At 41.9% G+C, this 27560-nt stretch overlaps 2 long non-coding RNA genes across 3 annotated transcripts in view; one reads left to right on the top strand and one right to left on the bottom strand.

Moving 5' to 3' along the window:
* LOC116942199 (uncharacterized) overlaps window positions 1-27560 on the top strand; it is a 111656-nt gene that overhangs the window by 44260 nt on the left and 39836 nt on the right. The window contains exon 7 of one of the 2 annotated variants that reach the window (XR_012941620.1): window positions 11677-14439. The exons of the other annotated variant lie outside the window; for it this stretch is intronic. This is a non-coding gene — a long non-coding RNA (uncharacterized LOC116942199). Of the gene's footprint in view, window positions 1-11676; window positions 14440-27560 lie in introns of those variants that run through there. 2 annotated transcript variants of the gene reach the window in all.
* On the bottom strand, window positions 167-27405 carry LOC116942200 (uncharacterized). Its single transcript, XR_004402769.2, has 3 exons — window positions 27067-27405; window positions 9856-9975; window positions 167-1461 (listed from the first exon to the last, which is right to left on the bottom strand). It is a non-coding gene; the product is annotated as an uncharacterized LOC116942200 (long non-coding RNA).

The following is a 27560-nucleotide window of genomic DNA, read 5'->3' as shown; positions in this document are numbered from 1 at the left end:
TTGACCTGTTTCTTCACCTGAAGAAGGCCACGTGTTGTGGCCGAAACGTCGTGAGAATTTTATTATTATTTTTATTTCCATTCTACGTGACTTTACCAAAAGAACCAAGAAGATGAATCCCTGCAGTCACGAAAGCTTTAAATCGAAATTTAACACAGACATGAAATTCACGATACAAAATTTTATTTCAGCAACAAATAAAATCCAGTGTTTACAAAAAGTATTTGCGTAAAAAGTAACTTAAAATGTGGTGAAACATAACAACAGCTCAGAGATTAATCAAACAAATCACTCGGCATATCTGATTGTATTAAATAACCAGGGTTGTGAAGTATAATTTTTCACATTACGACATGATATCAAGTGTCACGATATTACGATTATCACAATATCAGCTTCCTGTAACTTTGCAATTGTATTTCACAATTGTATTATTTTATTTGAGTTTTTTTGCTGTATTTATAATATGAATAAAGATCACTTCCACGTTTTTCAACTGCAGTTAACCTAACATTAGCCTGTCGAAAGTCTTCCGATCATTGCAATTTTACTTTGTACAATGCTTCTAACGTATATGCTGTCAGTTACACAATAAATATATTGATAATTTAATTAACTGTGAATGTAATACCATCATATTACCACCATGCCGTCAATTACTCACCAAAATATTTAGCAAAGCACTAGGTTAATTAACATTGGCCGTTTATTTAGAACTTCATTGCTTGAGTTTGTAAGTTCAGAAAAATATTCCTTCAACAAAAACAATATTTGACAAAATTAAAACAGCAATGATAATCACGTTAGCATTTTGCAAAATGAACGATATGCACATTGTGAATCTAATATCGTACGATGTATCGCTGTAAAGCACGGACCCTATCAATAACAGCAATTGTCACATGCAAGGCAAAAAATCACTAAAACCAAGTAATGATAATCAATTTAAACACATTTTTTGAATTATGTTTAAACATATTTGGAGTACAGTATCTTATATTTTCATACCTTGTAATTAAATGCAAATTTGAATCGGGTTGCAGCAGTAGAGATTTTCAAAGTCAAGCCAATTCCATTTCTTTCCTTGTAAATTGCATATTGAATTTAAACATTTTGGACAAATTCATTTAATTACTTTTGTAAACTCGTGACAACAATGACATTTATTGTGATAACAATGACATTTGCTGTCACATTTTAGGGTGTAGTATTTTACGTTATGTTACAAAAAGGCACGTTAAAAATGTGCCTAAGAAATTACCGGTGCTACTGATCATACATACAGTGAGAGAAAAATCAATGCTTATATTATCGAACATGTTATCTTCCAAACGAAATTAACGTTAAAACTTTAGCAACGTAAACACAGGCAGAAGACTCTCGGCAGTGCAGTCATGCAAAAGGCATCGAACCTCTGAAATGATGGAGAGGCCCTTAACGAACCCGGTGAGGTGGAATATTCTGAAAGAAAAAGAAATACGGTAATATGAGGCTTTGTGTCATTATGCTAAAATAAGGGATAAGGCCGAGCAATAGGTAAAACTGGCAAAATCAAAGATAAATTATGTAATTAGAGGGTTGTGCAATGAAATTAGCATGAACAACACGATATAAAACTGAAATTATGTTTACAACCAGACAAGGCGTCAAAAAGGAGGTAAGGGAAAGCGATGCAGCTGCATAGGGAAGTAGAACGCCGTGGCCTCGTCTCGAGAAGAAGGATATTGCATCTGGACTACGTTTATTATCTCTGCCATCTCAATCAAATGCTGTGTCACAGATTGAATTAGTTATCGCCATTCAATAGAGAACAGAACCTTAATGGTTTTGGAGGTTGATCATTCAGGCAATCACGGAAGGTATGTTACATATAGCAATCATAACAGGTGTGTTAAATTTAAGAACCTTATATTTAAAACACTCATTTTGTTTTTTTAGTCGGCTAGCATTCGCAGTTCACGCTTGCCATTTTTTGATGCTTTCCTGCACTCGTTTTTCTAAATTCGCTGTTCTTATCACAAGACACTTTAGAGGCGTGATCTCCCATGTTCCACACCCTTTGCAGCCAGACCTATATTCCTGGGAAAAAAATAGCTTGTACCTGACAAAATAAGGAGCATTTAATTTAGACTTTTGGTAATAAGACGATCAGAGTAGTTAGACCTGTTTAAGCCCTGTCTTGAAAAGTCACCCCTTTAAATTGGCTTCACCCCCCTAGTTCTGTCCATTTACCCTGGGCGCTGCGGTAGCGAGACGTTACCTCGCTCGCCTGGTATGCAGCAGGTCATGGATTCGGTCCCGACCCTGACGCCTTTATATTTGGAGTTTCTACGTTCTTTGGGCTGCTTTAAATTTCCATGTGATAAGCTACTTTATTGAGGTATCATTTGAGGCCAGGTCGCTTCTGAAAAAGAGCTAATAAATAGCTCAGTGGGCTTTACCTGGTAAAATAAAAAATAGTTTAAATGGTTAAAAATGTCCTGCTTTCCATACATGGCACAATGGGATCTACGGATGAAGTGCGCTAGTGTAAATGTAAATAACAATACAATTTACTGTTATAGATTTCCCAATAGCTACTGCAGTATATTAAGTTTAAAAAAGCACAACATGACAACATTATTTTCTGACATGGCCTGGTTCCTCTTAGACTGAGCTGTGATTTTAAAGAGGTCGTTCTAATGTGTGTTTCTTAACATTTGCTCTCCTCAATTGACTAAACAATCCAAATTGTATTGTATTCTACACGGTGATTAAACACGCGCTGTCCATTCACGCAAAGCACGACGGTTGGAGAGAATGTATTCTTCACGCAGTCACTCCCCTCGTAGGCAAACCCGTCATTATAAAAGCCTGTGCAACTCTTTCCTGAATCCCATCGATAATTTAAGTCTCACATATATTATTTGTACCAATTATAAACAACCCGTCACCATCACGTGATTTTTTATTTTGTTGTATTTAGCCTCCTTTTTTCTGCGTGTTAGTCATTTTCGACGTTTCTGGTCCGTATGGCACAGCAGGTAATGATCAACAATTAAACACTTTCATCTGAAGACAATGGCACGCTGTTTTTCCACACCGTTCTATACATTACGTTAACAAATGAATATTATCGTATGTTATTTCTGGTTTGCTTTGGTATATTTCAATTTTTTGTAGTTTCTCTATTTTTGGTTGCAAAACTACTACAATTCAAACAGACACCACTGCAGCTACAATAATTAATCTGTTACACTGACGAAGCAGTTTTTTCATAGATTGTAAACTGCACTTACATCCAACGTGGTTGCTGCAGCCTCGCTGCTAAATTCTGCGTGCGGCATCACTGATGCACTAGGATGAATGTTCTTGGCTGTGCTGAGTCGTGAAATATTGGCGTATATTGGCCCAAAAAGAGGCCTTTTAATAGTCGCTGCACCGTCATCGCAATGTTGATCAGGGGCCCACCGTCAAACACATATCGAGAGCGACCATCACCTGCGAGGACACGGTAAACGTAGCGAGCCGGCCCCAAGTAGATCCACCCCACGGAAGTTCTATAAAATGGGGACGCCCCGCTCACATTTATCAACGACGCACCGATGTCATCGTGCACTTGTGACGTGGTCGCATTACGGTATTAACATTCGGGTGACCTCGTGCGAGTCTACAGATGTGAATTTCACACACGAGCCCGCTCCCCCCCCAGAGCACGCAGACGCATGTGCTGTGATGACTCTCAGCTGTCACGTATTAAGCGCTCGTAAAGGTCAATGTCAAATAGTCAAAATGTCTCTCTTCAAACAAGCACTGGGGAGCTGCTAATCACCATCAGTGGCCTTGAACCAGTGGTGGAAATTCCACCTTTCAATGGAAAGGGGCTAGTCTCTCTAAACGATGACTAATGTTGCCCTGGACAAGTAGTGCTCACTTTATAGTCATCACGGGGATTACTCTTTCTTGAGATGCGGTCGCATGTTCACACTGTAAACTTATCAATTGTTTTTGTTGCCATTGTTAGGATTTGAACACAACGAGGCTCAGTCGTTTGTACTGCACCATCCATGCAGATAATCATACACGTAATGTTTTAGAATTACTGTTTTGATTCCACATGAATTATGCTGGACGCTTGAGTTTACAAATAGAACTGCTTTAGATATTATTTGCGATGTAAATACATTTTCACTCCTATTAACATCAATGATAACAAATAAACACACAGTTGAGGGGGTTTGTCTAATTTTCAAAATTAAATACAAGTCAATCTACAGATCACTGCAAATTAATGTATCCCAGCAACATACATTTTCAATCGAATCAAATTCTTGACGGTTTCAACCTCACTGAGAATCATCAGCAGTAAAAATACATACCACAGTACTGGCTAACGCAAGCCGTCCACAAACGCCATGCGGCCAGTATTATTGTGACGACGTACAGCAAAGCACTCAAAATAATTAGGATTTTTTTGTTGTCAAATGCTACAACTCAATTATTTTTAAACAGACGTGGATATGATGCTCGCCATTGATTGGCGCGCATTAATGTAAATGCCTTGGAAACTTGTGTGGTGAACAATACAAACTGCTTGATGATCATGCACGACGATAGCTGTTACTTTTAAATTGTACAAAAATTGAGAAGACAGCCGAGCACAAATGTTTATCTTCTAAGTTTTCCTGGTCAACTAATGAATTATTAAACGATAACATGTATGTGTTTCATGGAATTCGTCACGGTTCTAGTACAGTTAATAATACAATTACGATTGAATAAATTAACACATTTTAAGCAGTAATCGCTTTAATTTGTAACGAGTTATTGTACAAGGACTCACAGATTGCCGGTGTTATTGTTATATATCCAGCAAGTAGAATTTCTTGCTCTTATATTGTGCAAATATTTTCATCCAGATGCATCATTGCCTCCTCATGTGACCCACACAACATGTTACCAGGGTTCCCTTTATGCCTTTGGCAAATTTCATGGCTTTAAGGAAAATTAATTTGAGTCTAGCTATATAATGAACACAATTTGATGTCTCAGCGGATCAATTAAATTAAGTACAAAAATACTAAAACATATTCGTTGATGGTCACAAGAAGGTATCCATCTCCAGTAATGGTTAACAAGACTCCAAGGTCAAGGTCACGGTTTTCTTGCAGTAAATAAATTTCCCTTCCACCGTTTGTGCTGCATCTATCTATCCATCTTACAATAGTGGGCTGAAATCAAGATCAATAGTTTAAAATTGGTCACTGTACAGCTCAAAGAAGCTGCTCTGGTTTCATGCCCTTAACACTCATCAGTAAGTCATTGCCATTCGACTGCATAGCCATATGATACGAAGCAAAACCCCCAAAAGTAGAGCTTTAGAACGGCAATAGTTGGCAAAAAAAAATTGTAAGTGGAATATATAATGCAAATATATATTTTTAATGAATACCGATAACTTCAAGTTTATGCAACGTCACAGGGGATAAATTCATTCGTCTGGCTAACTCCACACACCGACAAGATGAGCTGAATTCTGAGACCTCGGTGAAGTTTCCACCGTGGCCTAGTGCACATTGCCCAGAAATGTAAACCTTGTTTCTTACTAAAACACGCCAACACCAGCACACCGACTGCAATTAACACACCTTTTTATTCAACGCGAAACAGATACAAAAATTATACTCGTGCAACAATGCCAACTCCAGCTGTGCCGATATTGTCTGAGCGGTGACTTGGATCTGCTCGGACACTGACTACATCATTCTATTGGGCTTAAAACAATACAATTGTGTGAGGTGAGGTGCAGTGCATGTTCTTTAAAACTACATTCGGGGAAAGAAAAAAAACAAATAACTGACATTGTTCGCTCAGGCGTCGTTTCACGAACATTTGTGAATCTCATGATGAAACAATCACGCATTTTCTTTACATCAATATGCTCGTTAGCCTCTTAACTTTGGCTCCAAACTCCTTTCCCTTATTCTCTCATCTCTCACTTGCTGACAGCTGACGGCTTAATCAGCTGAACAGGCTCAGTAACTCATGGCAACCCATTGCCATGGCAACCGCTGCCTGCAAGTCAACCGCTTAAGACAAAAAAAACACACACACACCGAACCGATCAACCAAGTAAACTATGTTATCGCACTCGGTCCATCAAAAATAAGGTGAATAATAATGTACCACATACGCAAACTACATTTGCACGCGCGCTAATAATCAAGTGTCTAACGCAAGGAGTGAGCGGACAGGATGACTGACAAGGTCTTCCTAGACCGGCTTTTATATATATGTGCAGCAACGCACGCGTAATTCCCTTGCTAAGGCAGTTTGTTGCATCTAACGCTGATATGCAAAAAAAAACCTTGCCATTGAGTCAAGCCCGCAGGGAAGGGAGTGGCGGTCCAAAGTCGTTAGCTTGTACAGCGGATTAATAAAACATGCATCGCACAATCGAGGCAAAGTCAGGGTCGACGTCTACCGCACAAAGCTATGAATAAAATGTTTTTTTACTAAACCCGATTGGAGGCCTCAGTTTGTGTTTCCCTCGCCTTGACCCCCCGGCTTTATGCTGGGAGGGTTAATCGTTCACCACTTTTAACGGCACGCGCCTTGCTTATGCATGCAAGAATCAGGGGGGCCGGGCGCCTGAAACACGCTCGCCTCCGCTGACCCCGCTTCAGAGCTGGGGTTAAGCTGTGTATAATTTGTCCTTTCAGCGCCAGCAGCCCCAAGTTTTTGTTTGTGGGGTCGTGGGCGGCTCGCGCGCACCGAAGCTGTGGGTGGCTGCGTGAGGCGGAGGCGTTGGGGGTGGGGGGTGTGGGGGGTGTGGGGGGGGTCCATCTCATCGTCGTCGTCGCCGTCGCACAAAGCGTGGCGCGAGCTGGCGCTGGCGTCTCTGGGTCTGGGCAGCACCGCACACTCTGATGGGGACGCCTCGACCACACCACCACCACCACCTCCCCGTCTCATTATGGAGTCATCAGCTGCAGGGACGGCCCACTTCCTGGCCTGCGCCGCCGCTCGATCGATTTCTTCCTTTTATGATTAGACGAGCACGGGGCCCGAATTACCACCGCGAGGACCCGCGCCGCGCCGTAAATTAGGGCTGTGGTTCTCCGCCCTGTAGTCCGATGGGCTACGGCGCAAACCGCTCTCCCTTAACCGTGGGCAATGAAAAGAACACGTGGCCGTGTGATTTCCAAAGATCATGAATTATAGCAATTCGAGGTACGGTCAAGCTGTGTGAAGGTTTATTTTTCTTTATTTTTCACTATTTGTATTCTGTTTTTTTTTATTTTGGTTCAAAGCATGAGAATCGAAATCTAAAAGGTTGCAAGTTCAAATCCTGGTCTGGAATGATCTCAGCCTATCATCCGTCAATGGTTAATAAAATGAGTACTAATTTATTTGGAGCCAAAGTGATATAACATTCGTGACGTTGCATGACAATGTACGACAACCAATGATCTAACATGATTTTTGGCATCATGGCCCGTACTTATAATTACATCGATAGGTACCTGTCTAATAGCATCTTAGGGTGGAAAGTTCATGGGACGACAATATTGGTGTGAATTAAAATGCAAGTGCATTGCGTACACAACCGTGACATTTGTTTACTAAAGACTGAAAACAATGCCCGCTTGAGCTAACCGCAGAGCTACACTATTACACTTGTTAGCCAGTAAGTCGTAAAGAAAAAGTACGTATTTATTGCTGCTCATACCCCAAACAGTTGATTCAAATAGTGCGATATACCACAATACAAAAATAAAGCGGCCTTTTATGCCGCTTCCACAACAACAAAAAATCCGATAAAGCTTCTGCGTTTTTTGTGTGTGTTTTGTCACTTTTAAATCTCGCTTGGGGGGCTGTCACTTTAAGGGCAGGAAAAAAGGGCAGCCCAGTGTCACGCGCGCAGGCAGAGGCCCTGGTAACGCGGGGCCATTGTCGCTGGCCTGCTGTGGCCCCGGCGCCGCTAGGGTGGCGCTGTGTGTGACAGAGTGTGGCTCGGGTCACAAGCCACCGCGCGCCTCCACCGTGCACCGCAGGGCCGCCGTGGTCTAAACCGTGCACTACCGTCATGGACGTCAATGCGGCAGTTAGCCAAAGGCCCGGGCTTCTCTCTGCAGGCACGTGGCCGCGATTCTGACCCCGTGCACGCCTGCAGCGGTGGATATAGCCGCACGTCACAAAACACTCGTACGTACGCACAATGCGTTTTCATGGCCGATGTTTCCTTGCAAATAAAATTTAAACGGTTGGATTTTTCTCGCAGGGGATTTCAAGCTTATAGCCTCTTACTGATGCTAATTGAAAAAAATAAAAATAATGCGAGTGTGAAAGATGAGCTTCTGTAATTTTAATTCCCAGAAGACGTAGCTTATGAGTCATTGAGGATAGGACCGCACTGCTTGCAATACCAGAATTGCATTTGCATCAAATTAAAATTACTAACAAAAATCATTTACAGCCCTTTGTCAATCCACTGTTGGATAAAGGCCTCCCGATGGAGTGTTAGTAATTGGAGGTTGTTTGACCGTACTTAATCACACTCGCTACTGCTGGTTGGTGAGGTTGAGGGAGGGGCTCACTCACCACTGGTGATAGCCATGGCCAGAATTCGAGCTCAGGTCACCAGTTTTGTAGTGCAGTGCGCTTCCCACTGCGCCACGGCAACATCTACGTTATTATGTTCCTGTCACGGCGGTGTTAGCAAAATGGCCTATGTACGGCAGAGCAGCAACACGGGGTCCCCGTGGAAATAAAAAATAAATCTTAATCAAAAATAGAAACAAAGAACAAACGAAACCCCCTATTAAGTTCATCAATTCATAATCTGCTCTCCAGTTATTTGCCTCAAGTCCGTTTGACTAAGGGAGACCCCTTGCAGCCAACACAGGGACATCTCCCACAAGGAAGGCATCACTGTAATGATTCGTTTATTCAATTTAGGAATCATGGGTTATTTTGAAATTCAAACATTTCAGGCTGCAACAATGAAGCACAATGGTTTACTATTGTGAATGATGTCATGAGGTCACTAACAGCCACATTATTACAATCAATGAAGGTGTCAGTTTTCACCATTTGCTTGGGCGGAAAAATTACCAAATCGGTGAGAATGCACTGAATTGATAATTCTCCTATGGACCACTGGTGGAAACTCCTTTCTAGAAATACACACAATAATAAACACCTTTATATCTCCAGAAAAGCTATCCTTTAAGAGAAAAGGTGCTTGTCCAATTTATTTCAAAATACAATGCATGCATTAGATCTAAGATATGCCTTTATGCGAAAATACTATTCTATGATCACTGCCTGAAACGTCGCCTGTTATATATTTCTCCTGTTTAGTGCAGTGCTATTGACACGTGTGTTGAGTTTTTGTTGCGCTTGTGACGTACTGTAAATGGAGTATCGCAAAAACGAATGTATACACGGTTAATGAAATCATGAAGGGGCCCTTTTACTGTAATATATTGCTTTGTAATTCAATTAAAGGTAATTTTCAATTCTGAAAATTTGGCTTACGGAAATGACACTCTTGTGAAAAGTGTGAATACTACAATATGCTACACTTGAGTAGGTCACTTCACACAAGACTGCCCTTCGATATTGCTGGGGTGTGTGGCGGGGGTGTGTGGCAGGGGTGTGTGGGGGGGCGGAAATCGAAACGTCCACCCCGCGTAAACGTGTCTCATTGGGAAGCGTGCTAACCATCAGGTCTGCCATTCAAACACCGAGATATAAAAAAATATATATTCCAACAGTGGCCCTTGACAGTACGTCACGCTGTATTCCACCGTGGTGCGATGCTTGCAGCTTGCGGTGCAGGGCGGCGTGTAGTGTGACGTGGGACCTGACCTCTTGGCTGATGGCAGAGAGGGATTCATGGGGTCTTGGCGCAGCGATGAGCGACGGGAATGCCGAGCATGGCCTGTCGCATGTCCCTTCATGATGACCACCGGGGCCCTTTGTCACCTGCTGTCAAGGCCGGCCGTGCCAGCAATATGCACGTGCATCAATATCAGACAGCTTCCCCTTTTAGACGTTCTTTTAACTTTATAATAAACTCACGCTCTACAACACAACCCCCTCCCAGGCTTAATGTTGACTGCAAACATTATATTACAAACATGCAAGAATGGCTAAACATTTCTTTGCAATTCGGTTAACGGCCCTAATTAGAAAATATTACTTCAAAAATTTATATTTGCCGTTTTTTAACTATTTCATTGGTATCCAGGTCGTGGATTCGATCCCGACCCTGATGACTGTATATTTGGAGTTTGCGTGTCTCTCTCCCCGTGGTCGCGTGGATTTTTCTCCGGTCCTCCGGTTTTTCCCTCCACATTTATGAATCATGCATATATAATATTTGGCTCCTTTACATTTCCACATGATATGCCACTATGTTGAGCTATCATTTGTGGCCAGGTTGCTTCTAAAAAAATAGCTACATAGATCAGTGGTCTTTACCTGGTAAAATAAAAACAGTTGAGGGTTTTTTTTTCTCTCGACTTGACAATACTCGCGCGCACACACACACACAGAAACGTTCAGCCACTCACTTAACGTTTTGGAGCCAATACAATGATCCGTATTTGTTTTTGGGTTAGGCTACGTGGTGGTAGTTTTATGCACTCGGTTTCTGAGCTCATTACCTGATGAAGCTTGACATGATGAGCTACTTAATTTGTGGCCGTATTGCTCCTGAAAAGAAGCTAATAGGTCAGTGGGCTTTCCCAGTTTAATTTGTATATATTTTTTGCGATTTTGTTTGCCTTTCCTATACTTTGCATTTTATCGTGTTTTTGTTTCGTTTGTTGTTGTAACGTTTTGACCCACACCTACTGGACATCGGTGAAACAGAGCTTTATAGCTCATCGGATTCCTCCAGTATAAATAAAGATTAAGTTTTAGCGAAACGCCGTCGTACGTTAATGCGGAATTCAGTCGTGAATTCCGCATTCTTGAAGGCCTTTGTTGCTGAACCATTGTGAGGTTATTATTTTAATATGCATTGTTTTATAGGTAAGATAGAGGCCGGGTTAAAATTCCAATTGCCATGTTTGGCCAGGAATCAAATATCGTTTTTTAAATTAGTGTATCCAAGATTGTAGCCCATAGCTGTACAACACCACCACTCCTATTAAACACACATTTACACATACACATGTATTGACAAATGTGCACACACGTTCATACCCGTACACATTTTCAAAATGTGCACAATGAGGTATGTACAGCCCAGATACACGAACATACACACAATGTACATACGTACGTGCATGCATGCGTGCACACACCTGCATATTGACGCACGCGCAAACGCACACATTGCGCCTGCCGCTACTGTTTGGCAGCTGTCGCTGACCCCAGCAGACCAGGAGTAATCCCTTTCACCACACCCCACAGCTCACCCCCCCCCAACCAACACCACCACCTCCCCCTTTTTTCCAGGCTGTGTGTAAACAAAGGGAGTGGGGCCGATTATAAACACCCCCCAGGACTGTGCAATCAGAGGTGGCCCGGCAGCTCAGCTGACCCCCCTGTCACCAGCTGGACAGGCTGGCCAGCATTAATGGAGATGAATTAGGGCATGGCACGGTTCTGCATTGGGGGCTATGCGCTGACCACCACACCGCTGCGTTGGAAATTCATATATCGTTTCGGCCGTGGCAGCAGAGCACGGCCCCGGATGCTGCAAGCCGCTGTCGCCTTTCTCAAGTCGGAGGGACGTGTTCGGTGGTTTTCCGAGACCGAGGCAGCGAGGGCAGCCGCTTGCGGAGCGGCGGGGCGCCGGTGGACATCACAGGGCGTGCCATCCCGCGCGCGGGGACGTTAAGCCGTGTCGGCGTGTGTCCGCTAATCTGATCACTCTTAATTCAGGAGTAGGGCATTGTGCGCTGTCATGGTTGCGTTAACCAGAATAATTTATACGCGCTTCACTGCTTAAAAGTCGGTGTTACGTAAACGCTTTGTCTGCCACCAAGCACTGTTATACGAATGTGTAAACATAACAATACGTGTAACCAAATGTTTGCTTTGACACATGCCATGGGTTGGGACTCGCGTGATTTAGCTGTCAGTTATTTTCACATTGCTATTTTGTGCATTCTTTCACAACGGCTCACAGCAGTGTATTTTGATCAAACGTATATCATTGCACCAATGATCAAAGCAGTTCAGCTCATTGATGAACGTGCTGACCACTAAGCCAGCCAGCTTCCTGAATTTGATGACATCATCGGCAATAACAGGGCACCTATGAAGGCTTTCCACCAAGTTAAAACTAGTAATGAATCTATAACCTACATCAGTGCAATGTATGTACAAATTGCAGGGTGATTGGGGCATGACCATCGGACTGATATGCAACATATTTTTCTTAAGATTTGTCTGCTACATGGCAGATGTATCACGTGGTCAAAGATAGAGTGCCCTTGCACAACTGCACATAAGCAGGGCGCTTGTTTTATTGTGTGAAGACAAGTGACATTTATTTAAGAGTGAATCTGCAAATATGGTTGAGAACTGTCAACATCAAAACAATGCTCAAGCAAATGGGAGGAATATCCACATGCAGGATGCAGGCAGGTTTATCAGAATCATAATATTTAATTAGACTGATGATGATGGCCGTAATAATACACCAAGTGTGCTTCAACTCCAGCCAATGTGGCCCATGTTCATTGTTGTCTTTGGTTGACGAGTGAGTTGGATTAAGCACATATCAGTTGTCACGTGGATAAGTGTGGGAACAGCCTATTTAATAATCCATGACTGAGTCGAATTTCTGAAAGGTGTGTGAACTGGGTGTCAAAAAAGTGAACGGAATACCTAAACCAAGATGTGTTTTTCCTATCTTATTGGCCAGATTCCTCCTTTAGGACATTTTCATTTGTCTCAAACCATCACTACTGATCATTCCAGGATTCATAATTAAAAGTCAGAGAGCACGTTTTAGAGCACTACATGTAAAATACTTAAGATCTCTAGCAAAGTTTGAACCTCTTGCAGGTTAGGTACTGATGAGTTTTTTTGAGTAATGCAGTTCAATAGCAGTTGTATTCCATATAAGAAATAACTAATAACACCTACGCTTCATATTGGCTTGTTGGGAGAACATATTTAGATGTGTCATTCATTGTAGATCTGAACTGTTGAGAGGGGGAGTGGATGTTTCAGCATGACAACACACAGCCACACTTTCATGATGGAAACGTTCGGAAAGCGTGGATTAGATGTTCTGGAACATCTGACACACAGCCCAGATCTTAGCCCCTTTGGACTTCCATCTGTTCAGACCATTGAAAGAAGCTCTATGTGGAAGGCGGTTCGACAGTTGACGAGACTGTGACAGCAGAGGTGTGGTCATGACTGGCTTAAAGACTTGGCAAACGCCGTCTGTGCTGCTGGAGTAAAGGAGGCTTGCAGGCCACTGGGACAAATGTAATCTCGTCGAGGTGACTGTGTAAAGAAAATAGTATTTTGGTATGTCGATGCGAACGAATGAAAGATAACCGTTGTCTCTTCACTTCGTGAAATACCTCTATATGAGCAAAGCAATAAAGTGTAACAATCTTAAAATGTAAACACTGCTTATCCAAAGAGGTCAGTAACATGTCAAAATGCATTACACAGTAATAGTAGAATTATAATTTCTTTGCCAAAACAACAACTATTAAAAACCCCTTTGCTATTTAAAACGTGTTATTTATACAGTGTGTTATCTTAGCCATAGACAACATACCGCATGTGTTTCTAGTTTTTTCACAACTAATTTCAAGGCTTTCAGTATCCCCAGTTCCAATGTACCGTTGTATATATATTAAAACATCACTTTCAATAAAACGGAAACAAAAAACAATTCCCTTTGAAGAGAAAAAAACAAATGTGCCCGCAATGTGCGCAGAAGTGACTTTGTCAGATTCCTTGCTCCCCGATGTGCCATTTCTATTGTTACGAGAGTCCACACGCAACATTGGCTTGCATTTGGGGGGGGGGGGACCAAAAAAAAGCGCTTTCCGGCAGATGGCTTAAAAGAGCACGGCCCAAAAGGGAGACGCAGGGTGGCAGCACGCCGATTATGTTAACATGCCACAAGCTGGCACACGGCGGACGAGAAAAGAGAAACCTCCATTGACCATCGACGCTAGCGGCGCACAAAGAACGTCCCTCTCCGCAGGACGCCCACGAAGATCGTCGTTCGTGCGGGACGGGACGGGGGGCCTCGACGCTCCCGCGCCTCTTTCTTTGCGCAGAAAAAAAAGGCGCCCTGTGATCAGTGCGGCGAAAGACAAGTGCATATGGCCCGCGTGACATCATGTACTGAGCGGGGAGATAATCTTCTGAATCAAAGTTACCCACGACTTGGGACGCGCTCGATAAATGCAAATCGGCGAATGAAATTCCACGTCGACACGCGTCTCGCCGCACACTCCCTCCCTCCATCCCATCCCCCCCCCACGCCTTCCACCTCTCTTCACCCCGACCCACCCAGCCCCGCTGCCCCCTTTCTGCTCCTTACCCCCGGGACGAAAAAAGCATGCGTGATGCGTGAGAAAAATTGCGTTGACAAGACAGTAGAGGAAAGGGCCTTGAATGACAGCAGTATAAAACATTGTCGGGCCGGTCTATTCATTAACATCAGAAGGTTGCGAGGGAGGGGAAGGTGTGAGTGAGTACATGGCCATCCCCGTAATGGCACAAGCGCAGTAGATGTTAAACTTTATTGTTCCTCAGGTCAATATTTACTCACTGGGATTTGAGAGGATCAATTAGTTAGTGCAGTGTATCAGTTTTATACACAACGTGTACTACTCAATGAACTTGTGAGATTATGAAATGGGATATGCTGGTCTTTTTTCATTTTTTCTGCATGATTTTTCATCATTTAAATGCCGGAGAAAAGCAGCAATGAAACGTTGGTGGCACAAAAACACTCGATGTGATTTTAAATTATGTGGTACAAAATGTAATTATTGCGGCTTGCTGGACATACGTAGCAAGTCTGGATATATTCAGCACGCTTATTTCATTGATGCACCACCAGAACGTTTGATTTGTGGTTTGTGTAACAGGGCGATAATCCAGCCAGCTACCTCTAGACGTGTTTGCGTATATAAATCAGAGGCTGAACAAAAAATGAGGCATGATGAACTTGTCCATTTAATATAAACAAACATTTCTGCAATGATGTCATTCAGTTATCTACACAAAACAAGACAGTATTTAATGTGTTTTAAACACGTACTACGCACCGTTACATAACATAGAATACGTACGCATTTAATTTATTATTTAGTTAAAACAACACGACGCACTACGGTGACGCCAGGCCGTGTGTGAGAAAAGGGGAGGCAGAATGTGGCCAGGCCGTGGTCACCTACGGCAAGGGGGTGGGGGGGGGGACAGAGAGAGAGAAGATAAGAGAAGAGAAATAAGAGAAAGAAGAGAGAAGAGACGCTCGCGATTTCGCCGCCGTATCGCACGCAACGCACTCGACGGCCGCCATCGCACTTTCAATCATTTGTGCGGCTCGTGGGCCGTCACCCGAAGGAGCGTCGAGTGGCAAGCGCGCATGTTTCATGCAAAATCAATAACGTCGATTGTTATGGCGCAGGCTGGCCAGGCGATTGCGCGGTTGCGAGGTTACAGAGGGGAGGCTTGCAGGGTTGCGAGGTGACAGAGGGGAGGCTGAGGGTGTGTGCGCGCACGGGCGAGCGAGCGGGAGGCCGTCTAAATCACGGCAGCCATGACAGGCCCTCGCACCACAAAATGGCGGCCTGCACAGTGAACCGGGTTTCAGTGTCGTGAGAATATTATTGCGTTATTTTATTTTATCAATTTATTATTTTATTCTCATTCTACGTGGTGACTTTACCGACAGAACCAAAGAAGATGAACCGGGTTTCAGTGTCGTGAGAATATTATTGTGTTATTTTATTTTATCAATTTATTATTTTATTCTCATTCTACGTGGTGACTTTACCGACAGAACCAAAGAAGATGAACCGGGTTTCAGTGTCGTGAGAATATTATTGTGTTATTTTATTTCATCAATTTATTATTTTATTCTCATTCTACGTGGTGACTTTACCGAAAGAACCAAAGAAGATGAACCGGGTTCAGTGTTGTGAGCCTCAGCCGTAGGAGAAACACCACCCCCCGAAATTTTTTTTAGGAGCGCAAAAGTCGTTTTTTTGTGAGGGAGGAAATGTTAATGAAAGTAAATAAAAAATATATGCGCACGGGTATATTAATTGGTAAAGTACCATGACTAAACAAACAAGCACAGTATATCAAGAAATAAACCAATTTTTTTTAAAAAAAATCACTATTGACACTTGCAATGAGTCATAGGCTCACTGGAGCAGCAAAGCAAGTCCAAATGGTAGCAGCCTCGACTGCAGAGCATTTTCTGTGCTCAAGCCTAGGCTTACGGTTTTGGGAAAATGAATAGCTGATACCAAAATATATTTTTTGTGCGTGATTCGTGTACTCATCAAAATGATATACAATTCATATTAAATTGAGTCAAGAGGAGACTCCCGATTAAAATATATTTTGTTAAACAAATGTCATAAACGAGGGTGTGGTGCAGCGGTTAGCGCACCGTGCTGTGAATTGGGCAACCCGAGTTAGATTCATGGCCACGGTTAACTTCATCAAATCGCACAGTGAAGTACGGGTCAACTTATCCCCCAGGATTGACATGGTGTGGGGGAGACCTTCGTCCAGTAGTGGACTGATAAAGGGTCGTAAAAATATATTTTTTTATATATAAAAACAGGATATTAATTTGATTGTGTATTAAATCCGCTTATTACCTTTCTAAAATGCAATAATGCAATACGGCATAACGGATCACTTTTTAGGAAAAGATATACTGCACAAGTGTTTTGTTGAGTGTGGACACTTACCAACATTTTTGTGCATCGTTTTAATTATCACTGCTTGCCGCGTGCATATTTAAAACTCAAACAAAATCACTGTTACAGACCGCTATCAGGATAACGCCGCTGAAAAAGCAGATGCTTTAAATAAACAAAACAGACATTTATAATTTGTTTGCAATTTAGTCGAGGGAAAAGTTCAAATTGTGGCTGTGGGCTAATTCCAACATACAGGGGGCATTCTTATACTTAATTGAGGCCATGTCATTTTTAATGTCTTATCGGCCAAACGCGGTGTCCTTACGATTGTCATGCGTGTAACGTTACAGTGAGTGGTAGCCGTGATGTGTGCCATAAACAAACACAACATTATCCAACCCAAAAAGAAAATCGTGGTTTTAAAAATGTCTGGGTTTGGCATCCGACATCTCTGATGATTTAAGCACACATCTGCCCTCGGGGCAGATGACAGTAAATCTATACGGTCCAGATGACAGTAAATCTATAGCATTTCCCAGAGGGCTGTCTGCCATCTTTAAAACTAGGGCACCTATGCCAATCGGGCCTAGTGGGATCTAGCTCAGCTAAGCATCTGCTTGATGGGTGGGAAATTCTAAACGCCCTCATGTGTGTTTTGCTATGTTTCACTCCCAGAAATACGTAAATTACGGCCACTAACATTGAGCCAGTACTTTAAATCACGATAAACATGACATGTGCGTGCTAATTGAGATTAAATGAGTCAAATCTCTGTGCCCCAATTACATAGACTTGATACCATATTAAGCAGTGCTTTTAGGAAAAAATATAGGCAATTTACATTGTGTAAAACATCTTCAAATAATAACTTTAATAATAATCAGATCACCAATATGTAATACTACAGTCTAGTTTAATTAATATAATATTCTAACAACAAAATGTTCATAAAATAAATTACATCTGAAAACACCATACAGTGCTGACAATATTATTTTACAGTCCACTGTCAAAACTACAACTGAACCAAGACGTCTTCGTTGTGTATTGGTCATGTAAATTGTTTCACTATACTTCACTGTGCTCGTCAGTCCGGGGTGGTAAAATGGCCCATGACCTTTTCAGATATCACTGCTGATAAGAGCCGCTGTGGTCAGGATTCAAACTCGGGTAGCCGGGTGCATAATGCAGCGAAGGCAAGCCACTGCACCAACACTTCCCCCACATTGTTTCCACTTTAATACGTATGCTCATAAATCTTCTTTAAAGGCACATAAAATATAGACATAATTTTGATATATTTTCTTAAAGGGCCAACAATTACTAATGTATCTTGCTTATCACGTTCACCGTGTTGTCACGCCATAAACACATTCAACGATGCATTTAATTTCAGGGAGAATAAATCGCACACATGTAAAATGCTACCCACAAGCTCGTGTCAAGAGCATGGTTGCCTCACAGTTAAAGGGTCAATCTACGACAACCTTCATGCCCCCAGCGGATGAACCCTGTTACACCAAGCTACGTGGCAGTCGGAGCCATCAATGTACCGCATGAGCAGCCTCTGTGTAGCCCCGTGTAATGTCGCTACCTACAGATGTAGTGTGTCCCAACCTCAGAAAGCTTCAAGTTTCTAGCATATGAAAACCCCGACTACTCAAAGAGTACAGAGGAGAGGTTGTGACGTCCGAGCTCATTAAAGTATAGATTTAATTATTGGAAGCAGACATAGCTTAGGAAGATTGCAAAGTCTTTTTTTTTAATGTAATACCTTAATAAAAACATGCCAAATATCACACAACAATTAAGGTTACCTCGACTTTCTTAGAATTTCAGCACGGAATTTCTTTACTTATAGAGATTATTTTAAATTTATCTGATTGAATTAGAGAAGAAACCATGATCTGCATGAAGTTTGCAGAAAATAAGCCAGTGAGTTACTCACATTTTTTTAAAAGTAAAAAGCAAACCAGTTGCAAAACTATGACACTTCCTGCGCAGTTTTGTTATATGAGGTCTCTAACCTTGAATGTGTGGCCAAACAAATATAAAATGAAAACAAGAAACCCCTTCCGGGTTCAACAGACTACTGGGACAAGCACTGTAAAAACTGTCAGGTCATGAAGGGTTCTTAATGACACAGATTTGGTCAGAACATGAGGTAAGCCTAACCCAAATATCAATTATGTATCAGCACATACTGGTCTATAAAGAGGGAGCTGGCGTTATTATCACAACATGCCACCTTTGTCTTCCATGTGCAGATATTGGCACATCTCGCCGGCCTCTAATTTTAGGCCGAGTCGACTTAAGGGAAGCCCAGACTGGTCTAATATTTCAATTGCCCACTGGAGTGCTTGACAAGGAATTAAACCTGAGTCACAGGGATCAAAGTGCGTCCAGGGCACTACTAACCACCATGCCACACACAACGCATATATATGTTTACATTCTCGGCATATATTCATCATGACCAATTCGTACGCAATGGTCAAAGTTAAAAGGAAAAACTGAGAGAGAATACGTCTATATTCTTGGTTCTGTCGGTAAAGTCACGTAGAAGGGAAACAATAAAATAATAAATGTAATAATAAATGTATTATTTTATTGTTTCCCTTCTACGTGACTTTACCGAAAGAACCAAGAATATGAATCCCTGCAGTCACGAAAGCTTTAAATAAAAAAGAGAATACGTCTGTCAGCTTGGCTCATTTGGGGAAGCCTCAGCTAAACTGCACTCAACCAACCAGGGTCAGCTTCCTTGGAAATTTTATCCAAACTGCTGCCCTCTCCATCGATAAGGATTAATAGGATTGTTGACCGATATTGACTTCCGATCGCCCATCCTGGGCCAAGCATGACATGTTGCACATACAGATTAGATGGGGATGTCATATTCTAGATGGTGGATTTTATATATAAACGATTTTCAAGCTTTCATTCATTGGACAATTTGATTTTTTAAGACGGAGAAATATAGACGTATCGAGGAAGCATTTTAGCTAACTGCTACTTATTTATTTTCAGTTATTATTTCCCCTGCATGCTGTGGTTTAAAAAATTCCGTTCACCACCGCCGTAAAAAAACACACAGCTAGAGCACAATGGTCAGGGTAGTAGCTCTACGATAACATTAAAGACGAGGTTCAAAGGATATTGTTTTTAAAAGTCTGAGCTATCAGTCAGAAACATCTGGAAAGCAGTGCTATGAAGGTCCAAAGAAGGCAAGAAATACACTTTAAAATACAACAGAGATATAGTCTCGAGTTTTTTTTTACAGAGGTGTGTTTTATTTATATGGTTATTTTTTTGCTGTTGCAGCTGTTGTCAGGATTGCATGTCACTCTCCGAGATGGGCTATACAGGAGTCCTGTCTCATTCCCAGGCTGTTTATACAAGATACACTATGGTGATCAGTCATACAAGGAAAGCAATATGCAAACACCCATCTCTCAGGAAAAATTAAAAACACCTATATCTTCACCTCCACTCCTGTCCATTCCTCTTATAAAAATAGTTTTGCTAAATTCCCAACTTAAAAAATATATATATTTCTCTAAGCTAGTTCTATAGAAGAGCCATCCTCCCCCTGAGGGTTTTGGTGTGAATGACATACGCTCTCCATCTTTTGCAATCGTCCGCGTCTCTCATCGAGTCCCGTCTAACGTCTTGCATCATTCCGCCGACTGAGCTGTTCCTCCTCCTCCTCCATTCCCTTTAATTTATCCTTCTGTAGAATTGATGCATTCATCTGACTTTGAGTCCCAATAATTTGCAATACATTTTAATATATCCGACAACTATACAGGTATATATATTTGTTTAAATTACTGTAAGCAACCAGACTGTTTAATGTAAAAGTTATTTTATTTATTGAAAGGCTCATTGGCCCTTGATAATGAGTCGTACGCACCAGAACACAGACAGAGCTGCTTTAAATTCTATCCAATCTCTCTGTCAGCAATAAGTGGCAGTCCCAAGGAGGAGTGGCACGACGAGAAGCCCCAAGACCATTGTGTCGTCAATGCCCCTCAACGTTTGTATCAGCAAGACGTGGGATGTGTACTGGAGACCACTGACTTCCCAGAGCCCAAACATTTACCGTGTTCTACCTTTAGATAACAATGAGGGCCAAGATGAGAACGTGGCGGTGAGAGCCACTTGGGTTTGTGCCTCAACCCTGTCGAATTTTTATTTGAAAAAATGTGCATATGCTTTCTGGCCCCTACTAGAACATAATAAAAAAAATACAACAGTCACTCACGACCGGCTACAGTCGTGGTATGTGATCACAAACGTCCACTTATGTCAATCACACACACGGTAAATTTCAGTAGGAAAATGAGTACATTGAAAGGTACATAATGTCCTGTCTGGTTTGTTACAAGGTCAACAGCTACACAACAACCTTGGAATGGTTTCATGCTCTCAGCATTCATTGCTTACATAATTTCCAGCCCATATGCCTGAAGTTTAGAAAAGCAATGTGAACATTATAAGTCCACTCTTTTAATATAAAAAAAACGTTATCCATGCAGCATTATCTGTGCACATAATTAGCACACTTTTCATGAGCATAAAAAGTAAAGAAGACAAACATCCCTAACAGGACTGATAAAATATATTGGGCCATAATTTCCCGCATAAACATAGAAATATTGACTTCAAGACATTTTATTCTGCCTATGACTATGAGATACTCAGTTTCTGTACAGCGCAGTTACATCCTACACGTTATACAAATCTAATCGTGTTGTATTGTGTATTTTTGTAAACATTCTGAGTGTTTTGTCCCTCGCCATTACAAGCGAAAAACCAGCGCCTCGTTACAAAGTCCCAGGCTTGACGGAAACGCATTTACGACATTTCGTGGTGCGTTCGCGATAGCGCTGTGAAAGGTCACAAAATCTATTGCTAATCATGTCAACTCTTACCAGTTGAAGGTGCCTTTGTTGCTCTTTGGGTGTTCTGGCCTGTGAGTCACAGAGCATTTCCATTTTCCTCCACTATATACCACAATGACCCCTGAACATCGAAACATGCATACACATGTAATAAGAAATAATAATTAGCAGCCATTTGTCAATCCACTGCTGGATGAAGAAGGCCTCCTCAAGAGACGTCGGCCTTGGGTTTTTTTTACCACATTTTACCACACGAGTCAGTACGGGTGGGGTTTAGCCACAGTGAGCCCTGGCTGGTTCAGATGTCACTTGCCACTGACGTTAGCCACGGCTGGGAATCAAGCTCAGGTCACCAGGTTCATAGTGCACAACTTGCACTAACCACAGCATCGCTGCTTCATCCCACATATGTATTTGTGAACATATTAAAAATTATAAAGAGTTGGCCTAGATACGACATTTTCCGCGATACAAACATTTTCTTTTCGTTTCGGATGTTTCTAGAAGTATGACGTCACCGGAAATGACATCACCAACAATAACGTCGCTTTTGTCAGAAAGGAGACGCAGTCAATAAAGACACTTGTGCTCAGCTATGCTCAACCTTCCTGCGTCTATTTACTCTCCTTGCTTATACAACTACCTGGACTTGCATACCATATATATTACAAAACAAATCTTAAAAAATACATTGACGAAAATAATGTTCTGCTATATTAGCCAGAGAGAAAATTGGCCAAACTTTCGTTTAAAATGTACACATTTCGTCTGTTTAAAAGACTGCGAATAACTTGTATGAGTATTTATCCAGAGAGTAGAGCAGTTCGGGATTCCAGAGTAGCCATACATTATTTATTTCTTGTTATATTGCCATTTATGATAATTGTAACATTTGAGACTTCATGATGCTTGGCACCCAATGATTTAGTCTTACAAATGCTGCTACCCGTGTCTTTAATGTCCATGGGGCGGGCATGCCTAGGTAACGCTCAATAGTAATTTATGACAACTACAGGAATATAACCATTAACTCTCGGCAGACTGGCACAGTGGCGAGTGCACTAAGCAAGTAAGTTATTACTCTCATTGGTGTTCTACTTGTCATCTGCTAGGCTTCGAGTTATAGTTTTATAATGACCAGGGTTATGAAAATATGCATTTATAATACAACGGTTGCAGACCAATACATACAGTGAGGGAAAAAAGTATTTGATCCCCTGCTGATTTTGTACGTTTGCCCACTGACAAAGAAATTATCAGTCTATAATTTTAATGGTAGGCTTATTTGAACAGTGAGAGACAGAATAACAACAAAAAATCCAGAAAAACGCATTTCAAAAATGTTATAAATTGATTTGCATTTTAATGAGGGAAATAAGTATTTGACCCCCTCTCAATCATAAAGATTTCTGGCTCCCAGGTGTCTTTTATACAGGTAACGAGCTGAGTTTAGGAGCACACTCTTAAAGGGAGTGCACCTAATCTCAGCTTGTTACCTGTATAAAAGACACCTGTCCACAGAAGCAATCAATCAATCAATCAGATTCCAAACTCTCCACCATGGCCAAGACCAAAGAGCTCTCCAAGGATGTCAGGGACAAGATTGTAGACCTACACAATGCTGGAATGGGCTACAAGATCATTGCCAAGCAGCTTGGTGAGAAGGTGACAACAGTTGGTGCAATTATTCGCAAATGGAAGAAACACAAAATAACTGTCAATCTCCCTCGGCCTAGGGCTCCATGCAAGATCTCACCTCGTGGAGTTGCAATGATCATGAGAGCAGTGAGGAATCAGCCCAGAACTACACGGGAGGATCTTGTCAATGATCTCAAGGCAGCTGGAACCATAGTCACCAAGAAAACAATTGGTAACACACTACACCGTGAAGGACTGAAATCCTGCAGCGCCCGCAAGGTCCCCCTGCTCAAGAAAGCACATGCATGCCCGTCTGAAGTTTGCCAATGAACATCTGCATGATTCAGAGGACAACTGGGTGAAAGTGTTGTGGTCAGATGAGACCAAAATGGAGCTCTTTGGCATCAACTCAACTCGCCATTTTTGGAGGAGGAGGAATGCTGCCTATGACCCCAAGAACACCATCCCCACCGTCAAACATGGAGGTGGAAACATTATGCTTTGGGGGTGTTTTTCTGCTAAGGGGACAGGACAACTTCACCGCATCAAAGAGACGATGGACGGGGCCATGTACCGTCAAATCTTGGGTGAGAACCTCCTTCCCTCAGCCAGGGCATTGAAAATGGGTTGTGGATGGCTATTCCAGCATGACAATGACCCAAAACACACGGTCAAGGCAACAAAGGAGTGGCTCAAGAAGAAGCACATTAAGGTCCTGGAGTGGCCTAGCCAGTCTCCAGACCTTAATCCCATAGAAAATCTATGGAGGGAGCTGAAGGTTCGAGTTGCCAAACGTCAGCCTCGAAACCTTAATGACTTGGAGAAGATCTGCAAAGAGGAGTGGGACAAAATCCCTCCTGAGATGTGTGCAAACCTGGTGGCCAACTACAAGAAACGTCTGACTTCTGTGATTGCCAACAATGGTTTTGCCACCAAGTACTAAGTCATGTTTTGCAGAGGGGTCAAATACTTTTTTCCCTCATTAAAATGCAAATCAATTCATAACATTTTTGACATGCGTTTTTCTGGATATTTTTGTTGTTATTCTCTCACTGTTCAAATAAATCTACCATTAAAATTATAGACTGCTCATTTCTTTGTTTGTGGGCAAACGTACAAAATCAGCAGGGGATCAAATACTTTTTCCCTCACTGTATATGGTAGGTCACCATAAAGAAGCATACCAAATACTCAACTGCACAATACAATGCTATGTATTTGTGTCTATCATGTGCGCATAATATATGTTGCTCTTTCAAACGAGGGAGTTCGAAATTAATGCAAAACGTAATCGAACGTTCTAAACTTCGACAAAGAGGCAGGCAAACGCATGCACGGTTAAAGCTATTAAATGGAGGCATTTGGACCGTGTTTTTCGTTGATGAATCCACAAGGCATTCTCCACTTTGAAGCAATGTTGCATAGTTTGTAGTGTGGATGAATGGATTTTTTAAAATTAATAACCAGAGGAAACCCCATTGAAGCAACATGCCTTTTTTGCAAGAGTATCGTGGTAAACATTAGAATCAACAATGTGCACAAAATGCAATCAAATTATGTAAACAAAATAGACTTAATTTTTTTGTTTGCGTGTAGTTATTGGTAATGATTTTTCACGGACACGTTCGCCGATACACACACCCTGTTCTATCCGTCACGATTTTCTCACATGTATATTGTCGCTGCCAAGCCTTACGGCATGGCACAATCTTTAGTATACTGGATGCGTCAGGCATGGGAGCCAATGAGAGATTGTCTTGCTGATGTTTAATTTGTCCGCATTGATTGCTGCCTAGCAACAGCCACACAGCCGTGAAGAGGTGTTTGTTTAATGTAGAGAAAGACTGATGCAGGATGTACTGTATACACAAGAATAATGGCAAAATATACGATGCAGCAAATACAACAGCAATATAGAGTTTATACTATTGTATACTGCAAAGGTGCGTGTGGTGGTTAAGTGTAATTCCCGAAAGTATGTATAAACCAAGGAATGCGTTGTACAATAAATACCACATATACCAAACTACGCATGTAAAACAAACAAGGGGAAACGAGTTAATGTGGCGCCTTCTCAGTACACGTGCCAACATTGGGATGTGGTTGAGATCGTTGGCCCAATGTTCCATGGTCACTGGGTCACTGGCAGATTCGTTAGATTGCTCGAGGCATTGGTTTGATTCCCACCAAATGTTAACATTACCTAAAATAAAGGAAAAACAATCTTGCATATGCATGGTATATAACACTTTCAAGCGTACGTTTTGTCTTCAGAAGTATTTAATGAGCCATACTAATGGTGCATTCCAAGTAGCAGAGCCATTACATGGAACGCCAAGGGAGGATGAGACGCGTAATGATGGCATTGCTAAAGGAGACGAGCACGTGACGTGTGACATCACCACATCGGTTGAAAAGGTTTTACCTGGGCAACCCTTTTATGAATTTGCCCAATTTTCAATCGGGTAAATCCCGAATAACCAACACAACTTCATATTAAAACATTTTATTCGTGCACCCAACCTTAGCTTTAGAAAGGGTTCAAATATCACGGCACAACTACAGTTATAGAGAATGCTAATCACTGGAAATTGAATGCGTCTGCTCTTGGTATACAAAGGACATTAATCCGTCATAAACAGTATACTGTATACACAACATGCAGAAGCTTTCAGGTAATATCTGCACGCAGTTGCGAGGTAGTGCACTCCACAATGAACCCAGCAAGCTGAACTAAATTCCAGGCCGAGACGAACATTATTTATGATGCCTGAATGTTCCCGAGTATACCTCTACACCAACTCGCATTGACCAGCGTGGTCAAATATGGTCAAGACTTCCCACGGAGTGGCGAGATCTCCATCCAGCAGTGGATTGACACATGGCTGTGAATTATTTATTTAAATATGTTTTTAAATAAATATTTTCTGGCAGGCAGGGAACATGGAACAATGTCCTCTGTAAGGTATTTTTTTTTTATCAATAAACGATTAACTATACAATGTTGTAATAATTTCCGAGGAATGCCAGTGGGCTAATAATAAAAATGCTTTTATTTGTTCACTTTATTAATCTGCATGAGATCACTATCGTCACAAAAATGTAAATAAATGATAAGATTTACACAAGTAGACTGTGTTAATATTACTGTAAAAACTGAACAAAATTGTCAGAATGCAATCAAAATCAATGTCTTGCCATTTAAATGCACAATTTAACACCATACAGTAGTAATACAATATTAAATGTACTGCATTCGACAGACATTATTCATAGTATCTTAGTCACAGCAGTCAATGATTAAAGTATATCCACCGTATATTGTATACTGATAGCATATTTTATAAAGTGTACAAACGTGTTATAGGCACCGTATATAAAATTAGAGTATAAAAAAATACTGCGTTAGACAGTAACTGTTTAAACTTAATGTTTAACAGTTAATTGCAGGTCTAAAATACGCCTTAAATGCTTTGTACACATCACATGTAACTGTTAAACGAGCATTATAAAATGCGTCTTAAAATGGCTTCATAATACGGGGCACTCGAGGTGCCAAAAGCCACCCATGCAGCCACACACACACACGCGCGCGCGTAGGCAGCACTCGTCACACGGTCCAGGCCAGCAGTATGATGCGGCATACATACCGACAACGGATAGTAGCAGCACGTCTAAGTTAACACGCGGCGAGCGCACCCAGATTAGTTCATGCGCGTGCCATGAGCGCGCGTGGTCGAGGCGTCCGCGTGGCTCCCTCCCTGCCACCCCCCCACCACCACCACCCTCGTGACTTCTTGTCACCGGTGAGCGCCCGCACGCGCTCCCGGGGCTGGCGGTGATTCCTCGCTCGACGCGGGAGGGCCTCAATGTGCGATGATTGGGCGAGGAGGACTGGAACAGTCTTTGTGTATAACTGATTGCAGTAATTAACATCGAGCACACACACACACCATATAGGACAATCGATTGCCGTAAAACTGGCCCTGCAGCTGCCTGTTACAATTGTTCAATTTGCAACATTAAAGAGGCCTTACTTAACATTTTTTTTTATATCCATTCATTCACTTCGAATCCTGGATAGTAATAATAGAAGCGTTTAAGTGGCAGAACTGCTTGTTAGTGCTTACTCCCTGGCAGAAAC

Source organism: Petromyzon marinus, chromosome 13, assembly GCF_048934315.1.
Source record: "Petromyzon marinus isolate PM22_M1 ecotype Great Lakes invasive population chromosome 13, UKy_Petmar_22M1.pri1.0, whole genome shotgun sequence".
In the NCBI taxonomy this organism is placed as follows: Eukaryota; Metazoa; Chordata; class Hyperoartia; order Petromyzontiformes; family Petromyzontidae; genus Petromyzon; species Petromyzon marinus.
The sequence above is the reverse complement of the archived record's forward strand: the minus strand, read 5'-3'. Positions and strand labels throughout refer to the sequence as shown.